The sequence below is a fragment of the Gorilla gorilla genome, chromosome 3 (genome assembly GCF_029281585.2).
Source record: "Gorilla gorilla gorilla isolate KB3781 chromosome 3, NHGRI_mGorGor1-v2.1_pri, whole genome shotgun sequence".
NCBI classification, from domain to species: Eukaryota; Metazoa; Chordata; class Mammalia; order Primates; family Hominidae; genus Gorilla; species Gorilla gorilla.
The window spans coordinates 149,989,514-150,006,131 of NC_073227.2; the positions used below are offsets into that span (position 1 = coordinate 149,989,514).

At 35.2% G+C, this 16,618-nt stretch overlaps 1 long non-coding RNA gene across 1 annotated transcript in view; it reads right to left on the reverse strand.

Moving 5' to 3' along the window:
* The window catches only part of LOC109026525 (uncharacterized), a 47,339-nt gene extending 34,420 nt beyond the window's left edge, over positions 1-12,919 (reverse strand). Inside the window, exon 1 of the long non-coding RNA XR_008679247.1 lies at positions 12,823-12,919. This is a non-coding gene — a long non-coding RNA (uncharacterized lncRNA). The remainder of the gene's footprint in view (positions 1-12,822) is intronic.
* Between the last annotated feature and the right edge of the window lie 3,699 nt (positions 12,920-16,618).

Below are 16,618 nucleotides of genomic sequence, written 5' to 3' on the forward strand. Positions count from 1 at the left end.
GCTACCCATCTATCATATCTATGCCCGTATTTTCTACCTTTCTTTCCCCTGAGCTTTATTGAGATATAATTGACAAACACAGGTTGTACATATTTAAGGTGTAGAATGTGATAATTTGATATATGCATACATTGTGAAATGATCACCACAAGCAAACTAATTAGTTCATTCATCTCTTTTGCTCCTACAGATGAGATGCTTGTGCTCTTGCTAAGACCACGTACTCTTGTGCACTAGATACTGGTCTCTTGCCTACTCAAGTACAATTCTTTCCTCTCCTACCTTATCCTCAGATTTTCCTCTCTGTTGTATCCTTCCTATTAGCATACAAACATATGGTATTTTTCCCATTTGAAAAGAACCTGTGCTTGATTGCAGTTTTATCTCCAGCGAATGCACTCTTTTACTCCCACAATTAACTGCAAAGCTCTTCAAAAGAGTTTTCTAATCTTGCTTCTTCCTTTATCTCTCTTGAACCTCCGATCTGCATTTTTTCCCACATAACTCTACTGAAAGTACTTAATCAGGGTTACTAGTGTCTGTATTGCTAAATCTAATGACCAATTCTCACTTTTTGTTTTATTTTATCCATCAGTAGCAATTGACTTAGTAAATGACTCTCTCCTTGAAATGCTTAACCTTTCTTTCTCTTAGTTCTCTCATCTTACTAGCTGTTCATTCTCAGTCTTCTTTGCTGGGTTTCCAGAGCTTTGTCCCTGGACTTTTCTCCCCTATCTATACTTGTTTTATTATTATTATTATTTCATTCAGTCTCACTGTTTTAAATCGTATCTGTACCCACTATTCCAAAATGGGTATCTCCATTATTATACTACTGCTTTTGAAATGTAACTGCTCAGTATTGCTTGCTGATGAGTTACCAGTATTTAAACATAAGGTGATTACTTTTTACTCTCTCCCTTCTACATATGATTACATAGTTCAGAGTCACTACTGTTAATGCATTGTTTCTTCCCCATCTAAACTCTAAGACACTGATGATTCCTTTTTATCTTTCCCTGGAAATCTGACTCAGAAGAGAAAGGGATCATGGTGGGAAAGAACAGAAAGAGCAAAGAGAAAGACATGAAAGGAACCTCTTGGTTAAGTTTAGAAACTGGATAATTGCACTGGTAAAAGAGAAGAGATGTTTAACGTTTTATTTTTAACCATCAATTTTAAATATTTACAATAACTAGGGAGAACAGAAAATCCACAGAAGATTCTAAGAAGATATAAAGTATTACAAAGTCATGAAATTTCATCATCACTAAACATATTCTTGAAGATAGGTTTGCCAAATACAAATGGAGTAGAGATTACTTGATTATGATAAAATGCTCATAGCTGTAATTCATTTATATATTTAAAAACTAGTAAAAATCTATATTTTCTATTCTTATGAGAAATATATATTACTTCACTTTTCCATATACTGCATAGCTAGTATCAGGGTCTTTGGAGAGTTTTATGACAGTTCGATGGCTTTAACTCCTTTTTGAGGTGAGGGGATTTACTTTGAGATTTAGTCAGTGAATAGACCCATCTTGTAGGCTGCATCCCTCTCCCATTTTGCTCTGCTTCTAATGACAAGTTGAATGGCTCTTGCCTCCTGTTACAGGCAACCATTCATGCAAACTCTGAGCCTGTCTGGGGCTTTCCCTGCTATCTTCACTAGTCTAACCACTTCATCAGTACTGTTGATCCAGCACCAGTGCTAATTCTACTTCTGTAGCCTTAGTCAACTCTACTGCTACTTTTGTCAAGGTGCCATTCATGCTGTCATCAGATTCTTCCAGGTGTATATCAAATTCATGTAAGCCATGACACAGGGGTCCCCACCAAACCTTTTCTATTCTCTTCACTATTGCCCTTCTGTAAGAAAAGGCTGAAACTGGTAAATAATTGATTTGCCCCAAACAAGCCCTTGATACCATTCTCAAAATTTTCAGCCTGAGACAAATGGTGACCCTAAAAGAAGCAAAAATTATTATTTGGTAACTTTTTAAATACTGGACATTTTGGACAAATGTGGCTTATGCCTTTAATTCCAGCACTTTGGGAGGCTAAGGCAGGAGGAACACTTGAGCCCAGGAGTTCAAGACCAGCCTGGGCAACATAGCAAGACCCTTTTTCTAAAAAAAAGAAAAAAAATTTAAAAATTAACCAAGAGTGATGACACCTGCCTGTAGTCCCAGCTACTCAAGAGGCTGAGGCAGGAGGATTGCCTGAGCCCAGGAAGTGGAGCCTATAGTGCTCTCTGCTCATGCCACTCCACTCCAGCCTGGGCAACAGAGTGAGACCCTGTCCCAATGAAAAAAAAAAAAAAAAAAAAACTAGAAGTTTTGCATCAACTCCTCTTACTACTGAAGTAAATTCTTTCCTGTAATTCTGCTTTCTTGTATGATTGTTTTTGGCTCATAACCAACTTTCCTTTGACAAATAGACATTATCTGATTTCATTCCTTCAAGTGTCCCACTGTCTGGAGAGTTTCTGGACATCAGATTTGTTGAACATAAACAGAAAAATATTTTGGCAGGCTGGGAAGATAATAGAAAGTATTGAGTTTAGGTTCAAGGAAATCTAGTTATATTCTAACTGTATTGTTTACTAGTTGCAAATATTTGAGCAAACTTTTAAGCTTCTTTGGCATTTTAATTTAGTAGCACAAATCCCCCAAAAAGTGGGTATTAAGTCTAATTATGTAGACTTATCTTGTAAGAATCACATAAAAATCATATAGTGGATATTGGCAAATGGTAATCTTCATGACTACTTTTATTTTGAAACAAAGTGAGGTGATATAACAATAATAAAAGTAGAATTAATTATTTTATTCTAAATTATTGTTGTGCCTTTAGAAAATAGGTATGTGCCTTCATTAAGACTTGGCTCTTGAGTGTTTCCCAGTGATCCTGATTTTATGTAACTTTATCACATCAAGTGTTTGATCAGGTTTATTCTTTCTCCTTTCAGGACTGCAAATCACTCTTTTGGTGTAACTAACAAATATCTGAGACAAGGGCATCACAATTTCTAAACTTCACACTTATTATTTTCTTATGCAGGAAAAATTCTCATGCTTGTAAATATAATGCTAATTGCTTTTTATAATATGTTTTCTGTCTCTAAAAGTAATTCAAGTTATTATAAAAATTTTGAAAAGTACATGAATATACAAAGAACAGAAAAACCATCCAGAAACCAACTAAACAATCAATTAAGACTTTGACATATAGACATCTTGAGAATATGCATAAATGATATATGCTGTTTTGTAACTCTCTCCTTCCTCTTTTAAAAGTTGTTAATAAAAGATGATACAGCATTTAGGATAAAACTTTCACAGCATCATTTTAATGAGTACATAGCATTCATAAAATAGATGCATTGTAATTTATTTAACCACATTCTCATATTGCAGGATGGGCTATTTTCCATTTTTGTTGTAATAAACAATGCTGCAATGAACATTACATACATAAATCTTTATGTACATCCTTAATCATTTCTTCAGGATAAATTACTAGATACAAAATTGCTGTGTCAAAGCTTATGCATATATTATTTATTTACTGTAACCTAGTTTTTAATCATAAAGTGACAAATGCACTTTGAAAACAATTAATACCTAAATGTTAAAAAAAGAAAAGTAAAAATGTGCTTTTACTTGGCATCATAAATTAGAGATAAACACTATTACATTCTTAAAATTTTTTCTGACAATTCTTTAGTGATAGTCAAGCATATTTAAATAAACACATTTATTCTTATTATATACAAGGGCTCATAATACATATTCTTTATTGTATTCTTAATTTTTTACTTAATGTACTTCAGAACTATTTACTCATAATTTTGTGTCTCTCTTTTTACCTGTTGCATAGTAATTCATAGTATAAGTGTATATTTTATTTAACTAGTCCTTTCTTGATAAACATTTAGGTTATTCTTTTTGCCATTCTAATTCATGTTGTGTTGGACATCCATGTACAACTGTCTTTGCAAACTTTTTAAAGCATATAGATAGAATGGAATTCTAAAAGTGGAATTGATTTGTCAAAGAGTATGTATATAGTTGAAAATTTGGTATGTAGATGAGTATTTTGTGGAGTTTAATATATGTTAGTGTTACTATGTTCTTGGAATGTTATTTCTCATATCTATGATGTAAATGAAACAATGCATTTTGAAGTAAAAAATTATCTCCTCAAAATCTTGGATAGCTTTAGTGTTTATTTTCTTGTGATACACACCTATTTTCTGGCTGCACAGAAATAATACTACAATTTAATGATAAAGAGATATTTCTATTTTCAATTAAAATGCTGAAAAATAACAATCTTTTTCAGGGGACTATTGGATTTGCAAACTAAGCTGTGTTATTTAATGACTTAATATAGAGTGTCATGCTCTTTTACCCACAGCCACCTTCTATTTACATTTATATAACATAAATAATTGTGGAAATTAGGCAACTATCTGGATAATTTTGTTTATCCATTAAACAAATATTTAATGAGTGTCTACTGTATGCCAACCTCCATTCTAGGTATCAAGAATGTAAAAATGGGCCGTACAAAAACAACTACCCTCATGGTGCCTATATTTTAGTGATGGAAACAAAAACAAATTAAGCAAGTAAAATATTGCTTAAATTGTGAGACAGCAATTCATGCAAAGAAAAAATAACAAGAAAGGAGAATAAGGAGTTTTGAGTGGGAGGTAATGCAATTCTAATTAAAGTGTTGGAGAAAGCCTCATAGAGTGGAGACATCTGTGAGGAGACATCATCTGAAGGTGAGACAGTTTGATCAATGAAAGTAGGTGTGATGGTCAGTTCAACATGTCAACTAGGCTAGGCTACCACCCCCAGTTATACAATCACACACTAATCTAGGTGTTAATGTGATGGTGTTTTATAGATGGATTAAAGTCCATAATTAGTTAACTCTAAGGGTGGTGATGCTAGATAATGTAGGTTAACCTGATCCAACCAGTTGAAAAGCTTTAAGAGTAGAGATGAGATTTCCCTAAAGATTAAGACATTCTACCTGTGGATAGCAGCTTCACCTGGTGCTGAGAGATTCAGTGTTCCCTTCCTGATGGCATGCCCTGAGTATTTGAACTTGCCTAACTAGCTCTCACAATAATCCAATAGCTTATAATAAATCTCTTCATACATATCTCCTGCTGGTTCTATTTCTGTGGGTAAAGCCTGACAAGATACACTAAGCTTACTAGATAATTCAGTATATCTTTAATTTTATGCTATGGAATATATGAATGGTCAAAATATATATGACACTTAGAATGGTTCTGTCTAACATCAAAATGACCTTTGAATGAGTTCTAACTCTGGACAGTTTCTATTTCCTCCTGATATCTTTCTGGGCACTGTCAACAACTAACAGAACAACTAAACAGAAAATCAGCACGTATGTTAAAAAAACTAAACAACATCATTGTATTAGTCTGTTCTCACTTGCTACAAAGAAATATATGAGACTGAGTAATTTATAAAGAAAAGAGGTTTAATTATCTCAGGGTTCTGCAGGCTGTACAGGAAGCATGGTGTCATCAGCTTCTGGGGAGGCCTCATGGAACATACAATCATAGACGAAGGCAAAGAGGTGTTTACATGGCCAGAGCAGGAGGAAGAGCAAGAGAGGAGAGGTGCTACACACTTTTAAACAACTAGACCTCTCCATAACTCACTCACTCACTATCACACAAACAGCACAGAGGGGATGGTGCTAAACCATTCACAAGAAACCACTCACATGATTCAATCACCTCCCACCAGGCCCCACCTCCAACATTGGGGATTACAATTGAACATGAGATTTGGGTGGGGACACAAATCCAAACCATTGCAATCATCCACCAACAAGGTCTGAATAACATTTATAAAACACCAGACAACAGCAGAATACACATTCTTTTTTAAGTTTCAATGAACATATTCCAAAATAGACTTCTCTGGGAGCCATAAAACAAACTTCAACAAATTTAATATTATTGAAATCATGCAGAGGGTCCTTTCTGACCACAATTAAATCAAATTAGAAATCTAACAGGTAGGCCGGGTACGGTGGCTCAAACCTGTAATCCCAGCACTTTGAGAGGCCAAGGCGGGCGGATCACAAAGTCAAGAGATCAAGACCATCCTGGCCAATATAGTGAAACCCTGTCTCTACTAAAAACACAAAAATTAGCTGGGTATGGTGGCACGCGCCTGTAGTCCCAGCTACTCAGGAGACTGAGGCAGGAGAATCACTTGAACCTGGGAGACGGAGGTTGCAGTAAGCCAAGATCATGTCACTGTACTCCAGCCTGGTGACAGAGGGAGACTCTGTATTAAAAAAAAAAAAAAATCTAACAGGTAGATAATAGGAAAATCTCCATACACTTGGAAACTAAACAACACATTTCTAAATAGTCTGTAGTTCAAAGATGACATCTCAAGGAAAATTCAAAAACACATTAAACTGAATGAAAAATCCAACTGCTATGGTCTGAATGTTTGGCTCACCCCAAAATTTATATGTTTAAATCATCCCCCACCACTCAAGTTTATGGTGTTTGGAGGTGGAACCTTTGGGAGATGATTAGATCATGAAGGCAGAGTCCTTGTAGATGGAGTTACTGTCCTTATAGAAGACACCACACTGTGTCCTCACATGAAACTCTTTTAACATGTGAGGACATCGTGAGGAGGCAACATCTATGAACCAGGCAAAGGGGCCCTTACCAGACACTGAATCTGCTGGCACCTTGGTCTTTGACCTCCTAGCCCCAAGAACTGTGAGAAATAAATTTCTGTTGTTTATAAGCTACCCAGCTTATGGTATTTTATTACAGGAGCCTGAATGAATTAAGACAGACTAGTATCTAGAATATATAAGGAACTCTCAAACTCAACAGTTAAAAATCAAACAATCCAATTAGAAAATTGGCAGAGGTATAAACATTTCAGCAAAGAAGACATGCCGATGGCAAGCTAACAAGATAGAAGATCTTCAACATCCTTAGCCATTAGGGATGCAATTTAAAGCTACAACGAGATACCACTACACACCTATCTGAATGGCTGAAAGAAAAAATAATGACAACACCAAATACTGATGAGGACGTGGAGAAACGGAATCATTCAACATTGCTGGTGGGAATATAAAAATTGAGCAGCTACTCTGGAAAATGGCTAGGTAGTTTCCTTAAAAATGAATCGTGCAACTTCCATGTAACTCAGCAATTGCACTCCTGGACATTTATCTCAGATAAATAAAAACTTACTGTCTCACACACACACAAAAAAACCCTGAACAAACATTTATACTAGCTTTATTCATAGTAGCCAACGGCTGGAAACAACCTGGATGTCCTCTAATGAGTGAATAATCAGACCACAATACATCCATGCCTGGAATATTCCTCAGCAAGAAACAGGAACAAACTATTGATGTATACTACAGCTTCAGTAAATCTTCAGATAATTTTGATGAAAGAAAAGAACCAATCCCAAAACGTTATGTACAGAATAACTACGTCTTACAATGTCAAATTAGAGAAACGAAGAATAGATCAGTGTCTGTCAAGAGTTAGTTAAGGAGGTGGGGTGAGGTGGGGCTGGTGCCTGGTGAGAGAGAAATGTGTGTGGCTATAAAAGGGAACATGAGAGATCTTTGTGTAATGGAAATGTTCTGTATTTTGACTGTTTCAATGTCGATATCTTGATTATAATATTATACTACAATCTCACAAGATGTTGCCATTTAGTACAAATGGATAAATGGTAAATGGGATCTCTGTATTATTTCTTACAACTGCATGGGATTCATAATTTTCACAAAATTTAAAAGTTTGATTAAAAAACACAAAATTTATAAGATTAATATGCTGTATAATGTTACTTCTTTAGAAGTACTTCATTTCATGAGTGCTAAAATGCTAGTTTTTAAAAATAATTTGTGTAATGTGTTTATTTCAGCATGTATTTTACTAATGAACATTGTTTAATTTGGCACCACTATTTTCTGCCTATTTGAACCCACTCATTTATGTATTAAATATTGTTTCACTTTTCCAATCCCTCCCAACAGTATAAATTAATTTTATGCAGAATTTTATTTCTCAACATTACTTTTCAAAGCCAGAATGTTGTTAAGTGTATGCTTCTCTAGAATAAATTTTATGAAATTTCTGAATTCCCATATAAACTACAAACTAATAAAAGCAGGAACAATCTGAGTCATTACAAATTATTTTGTCCATGAATAGTAGAATAAGGAAAATATAATGTATTATTATATTTACATTAAAATATTTACATAAATTAAAATATAACGTATCATTATATAAATGCCTAAATCACTTTTCAATATGAAAACAAAATTAAAATACTTTGAAGAAATGACCTTTTTGAATGTTTAATGGATAATCCATGAACACTTGCAGTGACTTTTGATAGTTTGTCAAACAATTTTAATTAAAGTCATTTCCTTATGAGGCAATCACGTTGCTCATAAAAATCTGAAATATGTATTGAAGACATCCTAGGGATATACTAATTCAAGTCTATTAGGTAAAAATGACAAAAATAATAGTTACACCAGCATCTGTTCTAGTATCTTTGTTAAGGGTACACATAACTTTTTGTAAAAGGAAGTTTTTCTATGGTTTTCACAAAAATAGTCACATGAACTTTGGCAAATATTATTTTGCAAATGCCACTCTTAAGAGAAGTACGGCTAGCAGTAACCTGACATTTATAACTATTCTAAATAATGCAACAAAAGCATTTTCAAGGTTCATGTGCGTCTTTTCATATGCAGACTTTGCAGTTCTCTTTAATAATTTAGCTTGTTTGGACACATCTTACTGAATCATATTTTATGAGTTGAAAAATATATTACCTTGTGAGTCAGTCAAGCATTTGCAAAAAGTCATAATCTTGGTTCCCTGCTTTACCTGACCCTGTTTTGGTTTTGCTTGGCTTCTACTATTCTTGATCAGATGTTTGCTAGATCTTTGGCAGGTAATCATATTTGTGGACCACACTCATCTATTAGATATCTGTTCAATTAACCAAAGTAATCATGTAGAGTTTATATAGTTAATTGACTGAGAATCTGACTTCCTAAAAATTCGATTACTAATATTTCAGATGCTTTTTCTAGATAACCTAGACTCATTCTCGGAAGCTTGAGTCTGACTTTTGCATTCCGGATTCACTTGACTGTGAATCACATAATTTCTTACTCTTTTTCTAGCTTGATAATCTCTGCTTATCAGTTTCCATTCTAAGAATGTATTAATTTCTACAGTGACCTGATTCATGCTGACAATACTGAAAACTAGAATTATTATTATTATTATTATTATTATTATTATTATTATTATTTTTCTGAGATGGAATCTTGCTCTGTCACCCAGGCTGGAGTGCAATGGCACAATCTCGGCTCACTGCAACCTCCGCCTCCCAGGTTCAAGTGATTCTCCTGCCTCAGCCTCCTGAGTAGCTGGGATTACAGGCATGCACCATCAGGCCCGGCTAATTTTTGTATTTTTTTTTAGTAGAGACAGGGTTTCACCATGTTGGTCAGGCTGGTCTCGAACTCCTGACCTCATGATCTGCCTGCCTTGGCCTCCCAAAGTGCTGGGATTACAGGCGTGAGCCACCGCACCTGGCCTGAAAACTGGAAATTAAAAATAATGAGTAAAAAGTGGAGACTACTTCATTTGCATCTCTGGATCACTATTAAGTTACTGACAAAATGAATACTCATATCATACAATTTATTGTTCTATGTAAATAATAATATATTATCCTATTACATTTTAATAAAACTCATGTTTGCTTTGGTGACACTTTTTAAAACAAAGGTTATAGACAAAATCATGATACTTACAAAAATTTTGGTAAAGGCTCACAGTGTGGCACAGGACATACTGGGAGTTCATATCCCCACTGTCTCACTTAATAGCTGCAGAATCTTAAGTAATTTTCTTAATCTCTTAGATGGGCTAATGCATTTACACCAGTGCTAGGAATATAGTAAATGCTCAGCAAATGAAAGTTCTTACTATGATTATTCTTATAACTAGTACAATCAGTACAACTAGGATAACTAGTACAACCACTACTCTTTTTAAGTACCAGTACTCCACTACTACTTAGACTAGAAGAGAGAAAAGTAATACTACAGAATGCAAAAAAAAAAAATAATAAATAACTGATGAACATCAATAGCTTTATGATAGAAGGCATTATTTAGTGTTCCTTATATTACACTGATATAATTAAAAAGATTGAGATGTTCTTTTATTAGACACTGCTAATCATAAATCCCACTTTGGAAACATTTTCATTTCCCTAGCTCAGTATTCCCAGTGGATACTTTTTTGATTATGATAGTTCAAGTGGTATTGAATGTTGGTTATTATCAAAATGAATTCTTTTGATTTGGAATGGCATTAGTTTAATGGCTACTATATTTCTTGTAATGTAAAATAATGTAGAAAAAGTTTATCTTGCCCAAATACAGTTGAATGGGAAAATTTCAACTCTAATACACTGCTTAAATACAAACACTTTTGGAAGGAACACTATTATTCAAATTCACAATCAGAAAAAGACATATTTAGGATAAATATTATGTTAATTCTTATTTAAAAAATCACAAACATTCCATGTATATTTGAGTGTGTAATCCCAGATGAACTTTAATCCCTGGAGATATCTAATGTGAACTTACCCCCTTTGTTTCCTATTGAAATTGGTTCTAATTAAAAATAAATTACATATTTTTCAACTTTCAAAATATTATTGCCACAAGTTAATTCTCTCTACTGTAGAGAGAACCATACCTACATAGGATTTCCATAGCCACATGGAATTTGATTCTATTGCAGAATTCATTCTATAAACATTTGTTGCATAACTTTTAAATCTGAATTGCTATACAAAACGCAGTTCTGTGTATAGTGCCTCAAGGTAAAGATGATTTTACACAATCTGCCCTTCTTTTCTGCCACCAGAAGAAGCAGAATTCACTCTCTACAATTTTATTAACGTGTCTTTTTGTCCCTATTTTCTCAAAGTTAGAATTTAAACAAAAGATTCCAAAAATAAAATCATGGAAAAAAGATTTTTCATGAGATGGATGGAGATGACTGCAATACTATAAAGCTATTGCAATAGCTTTAATTATTCATCAAATGGAAAGTTTCACTACCAAGGCTGCCAAAGACTACAGCATCTTCATAGTGTATTTGCCTCCAAGCTGTACTTCGGTGCACAGAAAGAAGCCACAAATAAATAGCAACATGACTAAAGGGTGTTAAATGTCAAATTTAATTCACTCAACAATTTCTGAATTTCTAGAAAAAGAGTTTAAGAGCTAAGCAATAGGCACTTTTTGTAAGTCTGAAGATAATCTGTTTCATGTTTGCAAAACAAGTACACTTCTCCATGCAATTCAAACATTGAAAGAAAAATTTAAATATTTAGAAAGCATGTTCTGTACAGATTTAAATCAGCTTTTAGAGTACTGTACATCTCAATTTGAAAATTATTTTTATGTTTTATCCAGGGATATATAATTAACAGATGCGATTCTTCATTATAATATCTAAATATTTTTAAATTGTTGGCAACGTTGGGATTTAATGTAACATACATATGTGAGATGACTTAGAATAGATGAAATATAGGCGATTAAATCACTGAAGTAACAATAACAGATCAAAAGATATGTAACAAGGAAGAGATTCATGTAATCTTTAAAATGAATTTTCCACTGACAATATAATAGAGATTGCAATTTATGGAGTTTTAAAGTAAGAGTATTTTAAAATCTCTTTACTGAATTACTCAATGCAAGTCTTTACAAATGCAAAAGCATAATGCCAATTACAACTTAATGTACGTATATCAATGAAGAGTTAAAGTAGTATAGGCCTGGTCACCTAATTTTTTAACTTAGTACAGAGATTTAGCTACCTGAGTCAATGTTTCTCAGACATCATTAAACATAAGTATTACCCGGAAATTTGTCTAGCTCCAAATACACTATATTTTGATACTATATTTTGGTACTATATTTTGATTTAGTGAGGACCAGGAAGCTATTTAAACTAATTCTCCAGGAAATTCTGAGGAAGTTGGCCAAAGGAGGAGTCTTCTAGACTATCCATCTAATAAATATGTTATATTTCATGATCTAAGATGCCACCAATTATAATGTGGATCCTTAAATATTTCTAAGAAAGAAAACTAAATAGTGTCAATTATACAGTCTCAGTATAGGATGAATTTTAATTTTAGGGAAATTAAAATATGTTCATCTTGAGATTGTTGAAATACCATATTACTTCTCTCTACTAAGTTTGTTTTGACATCAGTTGAATAGCAGATTAAACATTAAACTCTCTAATAAATGTCTGATTCAATCAAATTTATTTTATTTACATCCTCTACTCTGTGCCAAGAGTTTTGATAGGCATCTGTTCTTACTATCTTTTGCTGAATTAAAAGCAACAACAACAACAACAAAACCCCAAAACACTACCCCAAAACAGGATCTTTAAACAGTAATTTATTATTATTTTACTTTGTTCTGTGAATTGATTGGGCTTAGCTGGGCAATTCTCACTTGAGACGTCTCACACAGTTACAGTCAAATGCTGGCTGGAGCTACACACCGTCAAATTAAGGCTCAAATAAGGCTGGACTTCCAAGGTTGCTCATTTACAGTGCTGGTGGTTGACACTGGCTATTGGCTTAAAAGTCAGCTGAGGATTTTAATTGGAGTACCTACCTTGGCCTCTCTTTGTGGCTTGGGCTTCATAGCAGGCTGTTAGTTTCCTGAGAGGGAGAATTCCAAGAGCAAATGTTTCAAGAGGCTCAATCTGAAGTTCTTCTGACCCAGCCCCTGGTCATTATGACCATAGTATCACCTCCACTGCATTCTGTGGGTCAAAAGTGAGTCACAATTAGTTTACAGTCAAGGAGAGGAGACTGCATAGGGTGTGACTATCAGGAACCATGGCTCACTGGAGCACCATCTTTGGAGTCTAGCTAACACAGCATCTTGGTATGTAATCTAATTTAATCTTAATTAAAACTTCTAGAAGATATTGTGTTAGCCAAATGGAGCTGGTTCTTTTGATAACTCTCAGAAAATGACCCATTTCAAGAATAGTGAGCTCTTTACATAATGAGTTAGCTTAATCCCTGACAATTTTTTTTTTAAAGGTTGCCCTTTATTCTTTCTTTCTTTTCCTTCTTGTTGCCCAGGCTGGAGTGCAATGGCATGATCTTGGCTCACTGCAACCTCTGCCTCCTGGATTCTCCTTGTCTACCATGACCAAACTTCAGGCTTCATTCATTCTCCTGCCTCAGCCTCCCAAGTAGCTGGGCTTACAGGCGCCCGCCACCACGCCCAGCTAATTTTTTGTATTTTTAGTACAGATGGAGTTTCACCATGTTGGCTAGGCTGGTCTCGAACTCCTGACCTCAGGTGATCTGCCTGCCTCGGAAGGTTGCCCTTTCTATTGTCACCTGCTTAAAGGCAAACTTTTGCGTTTTCAGCCTGATTGATCACTGAAACGTCTTGAATGTAAAAAAGTCATTTTGAGCTCCCCGTAATTCCTCCACCTTCACGCCACATACTCCTTTTTTTTATTGGTCTCTCCCCCTCCTCCCTTCCCAGGCAGCTAGAACCAAGCAGGGAAAAATCAAGGGTCATTTTAAAATTAAATTATCATGCTTGATTTGGAAACCACAAAAAGCACCTACATGGCATATCAATCAACTTTTGATGAGCTACTGTGTACCAATAATGTGCAAAGTACTTTATGTGTCCTGTCTAATCAAATCTCCATGACAAATCAGTGAAGCAGATACTATCATCCTCATTTTTATGAAGAAACTAAGGCAAAGAGAAGCAAGGGATTTTTCAAAAACCTAAAAAAATTGTTAGAGAATTATTATTATTATTATTATTATTATAATTTGGAGACAGAGTCCCACTCTGTTGCCCAGGCTGAAGTGCAATGGCATGATCTCGGCTCACTGCAACCTCCATCTCCTGGGTTCAAGCAATTCTCCTGCCTCAGCCTCCCAAGTAGCTGGGATTACAGGCACACACTACCACACCTAATTTTTGAATTTTTAATAGAGATGGGGTTTCACCATCTTGGCCAGGCTGGTCTCGAACTCCTGATCTCAGGTGATCTGCTCACCTCAGCCTCCCAAAGTTCTGGGATTACAGGCATGAGCCATCACATCGGGCTTATCATAGAGAATTATATCCAGTGGTGTCTACATGAATACATATGTGCATCTATCTCACAGTGTATGTTTGAGCTTTGACTCAGTTGATGCTGAACTGTTCTTTCTCCTAGCAATTGATCGATATTTCCAGTTACTTTCTAAGGCAGTTCTTGATTTATGATAACGTAATTTAAAGCTGTTATTTGTCACCTCAGTGACTCCCTTCATGCTGGCACCTGCCCTGCTTATTTTTAAACTTTTACCTAGTTTTTGCCTGTATTTGGGTACCCGTCCCCAACTTGTATATTCAAGCCCTAAGCCTAATGACTTCCCCATTCTAGCTCTTCCTCCTTTCCATGTTGACTCAATTTCATTGAAATTACCCAGTGAGGATCCTTCCTGCCTGCCACAAGTTGCCCGACCCCATGACACTCCATAAAGGCATTGGCTCGTGGGTCCTTGCTCTGATTTCTCCTTGTCTACCATGACCAAACTTCAGGCTTTTGGGTGATTGGTGTGGATTGCAGGCCATGCAGTGCCTCCCTGTCTGGGACCTTTAACCTCCTACGTTTCATCCTTTAATCTCATATACCTCTCCAAGGGTAATTTTCACAGCTTTGTTGGAGTGATCCTTGCAGACTCCACAACAGGGACCTACTTCCTCATTTACAATGAAGTTAGTAAGCTGTTTGTTATATTAGAAGAAGCAACTTGTCTTCCTGTTGCTGCTGTGGCAGAGAAAATATATGCAGCTCCTCTCAATGAAGTATTAGATTGTCCAAATAATCTTAAAAGAGGAGGTAGAATTTAGCCTTGTCTTTTGCTGCTTAAGAACAGATTTTGCTATGCTAAGATTCCAGTCTTACCTATTCTACACATGTAGCAATTTAATGTTACAATCTCAGAGACAATATCATATGTCAATGTAATGGGACTTATGGTGAAATCTAAGAGCTTATCCCAAAGATAGTACTGTCTAGAAAATCAAAGACTAATCAATAAATTAATGTCACACAGCATTATGCTATATTTTCCAGAATATTTCCTACATTTGCTTGCTTTTCATGGCAGTTTTTTTGCAGCTTTTGCAGATTTACAAAAAGTTATATAGAGCTTAGATGAATTTACTGCAGTGAGTCGGGTGTGAAATTTTGGGATAAAAAAAGAGTTGGTCTTTCTGAGCAATTTGCTGGAGATGAGTACAGTTCCTCTCTGGACAGTGTCAGTTTGTCTTTCAACTGAGCTGAACTCCTTTAAGCATGTTATATCCACATCAGACAATCAACCATCATGCTTTCTCTCTTTGTGGTAACCTGTAAGACTTTATCATACCCCCAGTATGATTTAGGTCCCAGCAGAAAAAATACCTAGTCTAATCTAAAAAGTAACTGCCTGAGATTTGCAGCTGACTTAGAATTCTGAGCTATTTTCCTCATTTTCAGATTCAACAAATACTATTTTTATGCACAGTTACTGTGTGTAAACAATGATCACCTTTGCCATCAAAGGTCTTACCATCTGGGGGAAATACATAGAAATAAGCAATGAAAATTATGGGAGGTCAAGTACTTTATGATAGTACAAAGTACCAGGGGAACACAAAATACTCCCCCAGTATTTGCATTCTGAAGACACCTTCCCAGCAGAAACTACTTCTAAAGCACAAACCTGCAGAAAAATTAAGAGTGAAAGGGATTTGTGGGAAGAGTGTCCCAGACAGGGGAACCAGTTTATGCAAAGACTTACCCATGAATGAGGAAGAACACGGTGAACATGCAGAACTGAGAAATGATTAGCTTGACTATAACACAGAAAGTAGGGGGTGAAGGTGAGAGTTAGTGCTGGAGATATTAGCAAGGGCCATGTCATGTATCTATGCTAAGTATTTTGAACTTATGCTGAAGGCAAGGGGTGCCAATGAAACTCTTTAAGTGAGGGAAGAAAAACTGGGCTTCATAATGAATAAATGAGTTCCTCAAATGGTAACTTGGGGAGTAGAATTGTAGGTGGGGAAGAGGATAATGACTTAAGACAAAGCAGCCTCTGAAAATGCTTTCAGGACATTTAACTGATGAGCCAAGTGCATGCTTTAGGAGCAGAGTGTTCATTCATTCATTCATTCATTCATTCATTCAACAGAAATGTATTGTGTACCTACTCTATATCAAAGACTACTCAAGTCATTAGCAGATATAGCAGTGAACAAACCAGATCACATCTTTGCCATCATAGAGTTTATTTATATAAATGAATATATGCCAAGTATTTGTCCTCTAAGAAAAATAAAACACTATTAGAAAATGGAGACTGCAGGGAGGAAGGTGTGATTTTATAACTGG